Source organism: Cajanus cajan, chromosome 9 (genome assembly GCF_000230855.2).
Source record: "Cajanus cajan strain Asha chromosome 9, NIPB_CcT2T_4, whole genome shotgun sequence".
In the NCBI taxonomy this organism is placed as follows: Eukaryota; Viridiplantae; Streptophyta; class Magnoliopsida; order Fabales; family Fabaceae; genus Cajanus; species Cajanus cajan.
In genome coordinates this window covers 29661316-29668975 of record NC_138525.1, presented here as the reverse complement: position 1 = coordinate 29668975, position 7660 = coordinate 29661316, and the positions used below count along the sequence as shown (strand labels likewise).

At 29.5% G+C, this 7660-nt stretch overlaps 1 long non-coding RNA gene across 1 annotated transcript; it reads left to right on the top strand.

Moving 5' to 3' along the window:
* Positions 1–1218: 1218 nt before the first annotated feature.
* LOC145951758 (uncharacterized) lies at positions 1219–7399 on the top strand. The gene is made up of 3 exons (XR_014429675.1): positions 1219–1766; positions 4025–4204; positions 6610–7399. It is a non-coding gene; the product is annotated as an uncharacterized LOC145951758 (long non-coding RNA).
* Positions 7400–7660: the final 261 nt, after the last annotated feature.

The following is a 7660-nucleotide window of genomic DNA, read 5'->3' as shown; positions in this document are numbered from 1 at the left end:
GATGCGCTATTAAATGAAGAAAATCATTAAGCATTAGTTACTATTGAAGAACATCTGGTGTCAATTGGACCTCGTGATAGGAGATCGCCAACCTATCTAAAATACTACTACTACCATACAACTATCAAAGAAACCCCCTCATATCTCACTGATTTCATCTTTTTTCTTTTGGTAAGTCTTACCCCATCTCAAATTATATTAGTTACAATGGTGTTTCTTATTCACTTAAAGTTTTTCTTTCAGCTATCACAACACATGATGACCCTAATAACTATTTTCAAGAGGTACAACACCCTTAATGACAAAAAGCAATGGCCCAAGAAATTAAAGCCTTAAAAGAAAATAATATGACATGGTTTTTATAACCACTTTAAATAGACAAGAAATTAGTTGGTTGCAAATGGATCTATAAGATCAAATACAAAGCTAATGGGGAGATTGACAAATATAAAGCACATTTGGTAGCCATGGGATATAATGACAACAATTTAGTGTTTATTGTCAATAATTACAGTAAAAATTGGGAAGTACATAAAATAAATGTTAGCAATGCCTTCCTCAATGAGGAGTTAGATGAAGAAGCATATATGGTAGTCCCTCCTAGCTATGAAGTGGCAAATACTAAACATGTATGTCATTTACAAAACTTTATATGGCCTTAGGCAAACATCTAGAAACTAGTATGCAAAATTTTATTAAAGTCTTTATGCAATATGGTTTTCAGCAGTGTAATGCTAATCATAGCTTAGTCACTTAATCTTTGAGCTCCATCTTTATTGTTATTCTTATTTATGTTGATGATCTAGTCATAACTTGCAATGACAATCCAACTTGCAAAAACTTCAAGGAATACCTCAATGAATGCTTTCGCATGAAGGATCTTTGTAAACTTTAATATTTTATTGGCTTGGAACTTTCGTATGGTAACAAAGGATTGTTTCTTTGCAAACAAAAATATACACTTGACATTTTTATAGAGTGTGGAATGATAGATTGCAAATCTTGTGGATTTCCAACAAAACAACATCATGGAATTTTAACAGAGAAAGGAGAAATATATCTTGATCCACCTTAGTATAGATGCCTAATTGGTCGACTAATTTATTTAACAATCACTCATCTAGAACTTGCATACTCAACCCATATTTTTAGTCAATTTATGCAGGAACCGCAATAACCACATTGGAATGAAGCCATATGCATTCTTTGATATCTAATCCTTTTTAGAACAAGGAATCTTGCTAACCAAACACAATAATTAATTGGTTATTGTGATTCAAATTGGGTATCTTTCCTTACTACAAGGCAGTCAATTTTAGAATATTTTATGTAATTAGAAAATAGTTCAATTTTTTGGAAGACAAAGAAACAAACTACTATCTTGCGTTCATCTAGTGAAGTAGAATATTAGGGGTGGCAAAATGGCCCGTGGCCCATGGGCTGGTCCGTTGGCTTGCCAAAAATTGATGTGTTAGGCCCATCATTCAAACTTGTCAAGCCCGCTAAGCCAAATGACGGGCTGGCCCGTCACAACCTACCAGCCCGCATAAGTAATTGGGCTTCATAAAATTAAAAAGTTCATTAGCATGGTAGAGGTTCTACCGTCCAGGGGAGAGCCTCCTAAATTGTAAAATCCCTAACTCTTCTCCACAACTTCTTAGATTAGAAGATTAGAAGTCCATGCAATACGCAGATCGACAGACGCACACAAGGCTTCCTCTTAGTGATTTCATTCGTCGCCTCTCTCCTCTTCGAAGCCCTCTCTGGTAACTAACTCTTCATGTTGTTTGTTGTGATGCGTAGAGTAGATCGACATTATTTCTTTTCTCCTGATTCTTTACTATTTACTATTTAGAAGCCGAACTTAACCCATTCGCATTCTCCTCTTTCTTCTCTCACTTGTGAGTCGTGACTGTAACAACTGTAAAACCTTTTTATTCAACTATTATTAAACAATGTTTAGTATTTAGAAGATGAAATCCATGTTTAGTTTAAATAATAATTATCATATTTATGTTAACGTACAATTATTACTTAAAATGCCTAATAGTTTTTTTATTGGAGTATGTTTGGAAACATTCCTCCACGGCTCCACCCAAGTTTACTTTATCATGTTTATTACCTAATTTGACCAAGTAATAAAAGTTATAAATCTAGTAGACTTTAATATTAAATGTGATGGAGTCTTAAAATACATGCTTAATTGAATATTCTTGTTATTTGTATGGTTTGAAACATCTCGTTATCTACAAACTACAAATGGACAACAAAGTTGAAATTTAAAACTTCTTATGGTAAACTAACTTAAATGAGCCAGCCTATGGATGTATTGAAACCAGTTTGAAAATATTTAATTTGATAAAAGTGAGCTACTTACTTAGTATTGATAAATTATGGCTTTCATAATTTAATCCAGCAACTTGCTTATTATTTTTGTGATATTTGTGAGATCTACTTTTAGTTGTGTTGATTAGTAGTGTCTGTTGAATAACTTTAACATGGGTATTTAGATATAGAAACTAAAATAGATGAGTCAATTAGTAAACCTATTTCTATTTATGATAATGAAATTGAGGTTGAGGATGTTGAAAAAGATTTTGAATCTACTAATGTTCAACATGATAAGAAAAGGGTGAAGTCCACAACATCAAATTGTTGGAAATTTTTTACTAGGATGGGAAAAGGTGATGATGGAAAAGAAAGGGAAAAGTGTAATGGTTGAGGCAAAACTTACATAGTTGGTGGAAAAACATATGGGACTTCTCATTTAAATCGCCATATTTCCAAATGTGCGAAAAGTAAATCTGAAGATGTGAGTCAAATGATCTTAGACATGTAAGGAAAGTTGTAATCAAGAAAGATAGATCAAATGGGTTTTCGTGAGTTGTATTATCATCTAATGACGAGGCTTGGTTTTCCCTACAATTTTATTGAGAGTCTAGAGTTTAGGGCTTTGATGGCTTATTTGAATCCTGATGCAAATACATTTTCTAGAAATACTTCTAAGGCTAATATGTGGAAAATTTTTATTAGAGACAAGGCAAGGCTTAAAAGTGAGTTGGCTACCATTCCTAATAAGATTTGTTTAACTTCTGATTTATGTACATCTTGTAATATTGAGGGTTTTATTAGTTTGAATGCTCATTATATTGATCTAAATTGGAAGCTAAATAGCAAGATTCTTAACTTTCGCCATATGCCTCCCCCTCACATTGATTTTGAGTTATCTAAAAAGATTGGGGAATAAAGAAAAGAATCTTCTCTATCACTTTTGATAATGCTTCTGCTATTGATGTTCTGTAACAAACATTAAAAAAGTAACTTGTTTTGTAAAAAGGGTTGATATGTGATGGTGAATGTTTTTATGTGCATTGTTGTGCTCATGTTTTAAATTTGATTGCTCAAGAAGGATTAAAGGTACTTGATGGCACCTTGAATCAAATTAGGACTAGCATCAAATATATAAGGGGTTCAAAGAGTAGAATGATCAAATTCAAACATCTTCAAAAATTTAGTGACATGAATTCATCAAGTGGGTTATGTTTATATGTTCTTACAAGATGAAATTTAACTTTTTTGATGTTTCAAAGTGTTCTTAAATATCAATGTGCTTTTGGAAGTCTACAATTGGTTGATGAAAATTACAAATATTGTCCTTCAGATGAAGAATAAGAAAAAGCAACAAAGAATTGTAAATTCTTGCAACCATTTTATGAAATTACAACATCAATTTCTGGCACAAGTTATCCTACTTCCAACTTGTAGTTTTTGTAACGCCTAATAGTATTAATATTAACATCAATAAATAAAAGAATACATGTATGATAATACTATACATTATATCATATCATAAGTACTTACCATTACAATATTTTACAAAAACACGCGTAGTTGCGTTTTTTTTCCCTATATATGTAGTACAGATTATTGTAAGCCTATTTACACATCATATTTTTATTTTTCTACTTCTATACTAACTACATGGGTGGCTGGAACAAATTTACGATCGGGTTCACGTGATTAGCTGGAGGTAAGTAAAAAGTCACAACGATGGATCCATCTATCACCGTGGGAACTTCCTGGTATGGAGAAAAAGTGAACGACGACACTGCGACCCCGTTGAAAGTTACAGAGTTAGCGAGAGCATCGACGCTCCAGGTGGTTCCAGAGAAAACAGCAGATAAGACTGCAGGGAAAGGGGCAGGTATCGCTGGCACATCCATCTATAATTATTTAATTTTTACATTTTCAAAAACAATAAACATAAGGAGTAAGAACATTTTTCAAAGAAATATTTATAATCATAAAGCATGCGTAACAATAGTTAATATTAAACAATATATGTAAAATTTGAATTACAATTGTAGAGACTAGTCAGGATAAATGAGCATTATAATATCAATCAGCGCAAAAATGTTTAATCATGATTTCTTACTCATTTAAATCCCCAAGGTCAAACCTCCAGCTACAAATAATTCAAACTTTATCTTCTATGGCCATAGAGCAATATTTATTTTTTTAAAACGAGTCAAATATATTTTAACAACATTATATTATAATCAATTTAAAAATAATAACGCTAAATAAATTTGAGAATTTATCATTATTTAATCTTTAATTAAATAACATATACGTAATTAAAATATATTAAGAGCACCAATTAAATAATGATAATTATTACAGAATAAATAAACAATATAAAATATGGACATATTAATAATTATTATGAATAACAATAAGCATAGAATAAACAAATAAATGAGGTTAGGGGCACCTCACTAGATAAAAATAACATAAATAAATAAATATAGGAGTATATATAAAAAAATTAAAGAGATAAAGTTCTCCTCCCCCTTACCTCGAAATGTAGGTTTATAGAAAAACAGTAGCGGTGTAAAAGTGTTTCCTTTCTGCTCTCTTTCTTTACTTCTTTCTCCTACTTCTCTGTTCTCTTTCTTTCTCCTTATTTTTTTCTCTCTTTTCTTACGTTTCTCTCTTGCTCTGTATTACCGTAAGTTTTGATATCTCCAATTTTTACCAAGTGAACCTATTTATAGCATTCCCGGTAATGATTACTTTAGTTAAAATGGAATGGTGATTTAATTATACTTAACCAAGTTTCATATTCGTTACAAAGTTTGGTTGCTTATAGATATATAAGCATTCATAAATCTATTGCCACGTTCCTTTTCTTTTCCTTTTAATTATATGTATAAAAAAATATATGACCATGTAGGATTTGAACCCAGTACCATGCACTTGAAGTCCCTAAGCACAAGGAGTGAAACCACTGAACCATTTTATTTTATATTTCTATAACATCATGTAAATTTTTAATAAGTTATTTCTCATGAACAATATTTATAATGTAATTAGTTAGTATATATATATATATATATATATATATATATATATGTATATGTATATATATATATATATATATATTTATTAATTTTAATAAACATCAAATAAAACATTATTTATTTATACTAATTAATTTAATTATTTATTTAATATATATGTAATTATATTAAATAGTTTGTTATAATATTATAAATATCTATAATATCATTGAATATATATATATATATTTATATATATTTAATAATTAAAATATTATTCTAAAAATATGAATTATAACTAATTTTAAAAATAATAATACAACCATTTTATTTATTTTAAATAAGGTAATTGAAATTTAAAAGAAGTATTATTTTAAGAATATATATATATATATATATATATATATATATATATATATAATATTAATAATGTTGTATCACAAATTTAGAATATTACAGTTTTTACAAGTTTGGAAAATTCAATGCATTTTAATGGGAAGTGTAACAAATGAAAATAAAGTTGTAAGAGATATGACTAGATTGATGATGGAGAAATTTGAAAATTATTGGGATGAATATAGTGTTGTGCTTGCATTTGTTTCAATTTTAGATCCAAGGATGAAGTTGGAAACATTGGGTTATTGCTATGAAATAATTGATTCACTTACTTAGGAAATAAAATTGGAGACAAGGAAAAAGTTTACATACTTTTCTCTTATTATTATAGCCAATGTTCTAGATTAAATGTTCAAAATCTAAAGTATAAGGATGTTTCTTCATATAAATATTATGTATATTTCTAACTCATTTTTTTTTTCTCTTATCTTATAAGGAATTAAAAATGCGCAAGCTTCAAGTTGCTAATAAATCTGGAAGAACTTAGCTTGATATATATTTACGTGAATCCACTTTAGATCTTGATTTTACGGAGCATATGGATATACTATAATGGTGGAAGAATAATAGTCAACGTTTTTCAGATCTCTTCTTAATGGCTAGGGACTTGTTAAGCATCCATGTTACAGCAATTGCATCTGAATTTGCATTTAGTATTGATTCTCGTATCCTTAACAAGTATAGAAACCGTCTCTTGCCTGAAAATGTAAAAACAATTATTTGTGTTTCCAGTTGGAAGTATGGTTTTAATTAGGGTAACTCATTGAATCTAATTTTAATTTTTAAATGTAATTATTTAGATAATTTTGATATTCATTTCAACATCCTTACTTTAAATTTCTTTTTCTATGTTTAATTTATTTTGATGTAGAAAATGAGGATGAAGATGACCAAGATGAAAAAGTAGGGACAACTTCTTCCAAGGGAGCTTCTAATGTTTTTGAAATATAAAGTCAATGTTGATTAATTATTTGGGCTTGTTTTGTGGACTATTAAAAAATTTAGATTATTAGTAATTTGTAAGTTTGTAATTTGTTTTTGTTGAACATATATTATGCATAATATGTATGCATGTTCAATTTCATGTGGTTATATTTATTTATTTGTAGCAGTTTTTTTATTTAAACATGAGATACATTTTTTTTGTAATTTTTTTAGTGGTATGCGAACTGGCCGTCACCCCGCCAGCCCGTCCTCAGGTGGGACGGGTTAACATTCCCAACCCATTTTTCAATGGCAAGCTAGCCCAACCGGACCTGTTTTTGGCGGGCCATTGGCAGGTCGGGCCAAAACAAGCTAGAATGACCCGTTTTTCCACCCTTATAGAATATAGTGTGATGTCTCATGTAACAAGTGAAATTATTTTGTTAAAAAGATTATTATCAGATCTTCAAGTATCACATAATGAGCCTACATTATTGTTGTATAGAAATCAATATATATAGTTGCAAATCCTATTTTTCATAAACATATGAAACACATTGAAGTTGATTACTATTTTGTTAGAGAGCATACAAGCATGAACAATCAACACCACATGTATGTCAACCAAGCAACAATTGACAAATATTTTTCATAGAAGTTTTAGGGCAAAAATAATTTCAATATATACTTTTCAAGTTGGTAATGTTGAGTTTGAAGCCCTCCTGAAGATCTTTGTGAAGATTAAAGATGAAGTTTTAGTTTTGATGTAGTTATATTTTGCTTTGATTAAGTTTGCTTCATTTTGTATTTTTAGTCAATGTGAAAAGGATATTGTATTTTGTTTAAATAGACTTAGGCATGAATGTGTTTGCTTATCATGATTGATTGATTTCAAAAACACATCTTGTTTTGGCAAACATAAAACCCAATGTTTCTCCTTTCATGTGAAAACATGATGTAAGAGATTACAAAGTGTTTTGAATTAAAATGAAACAATT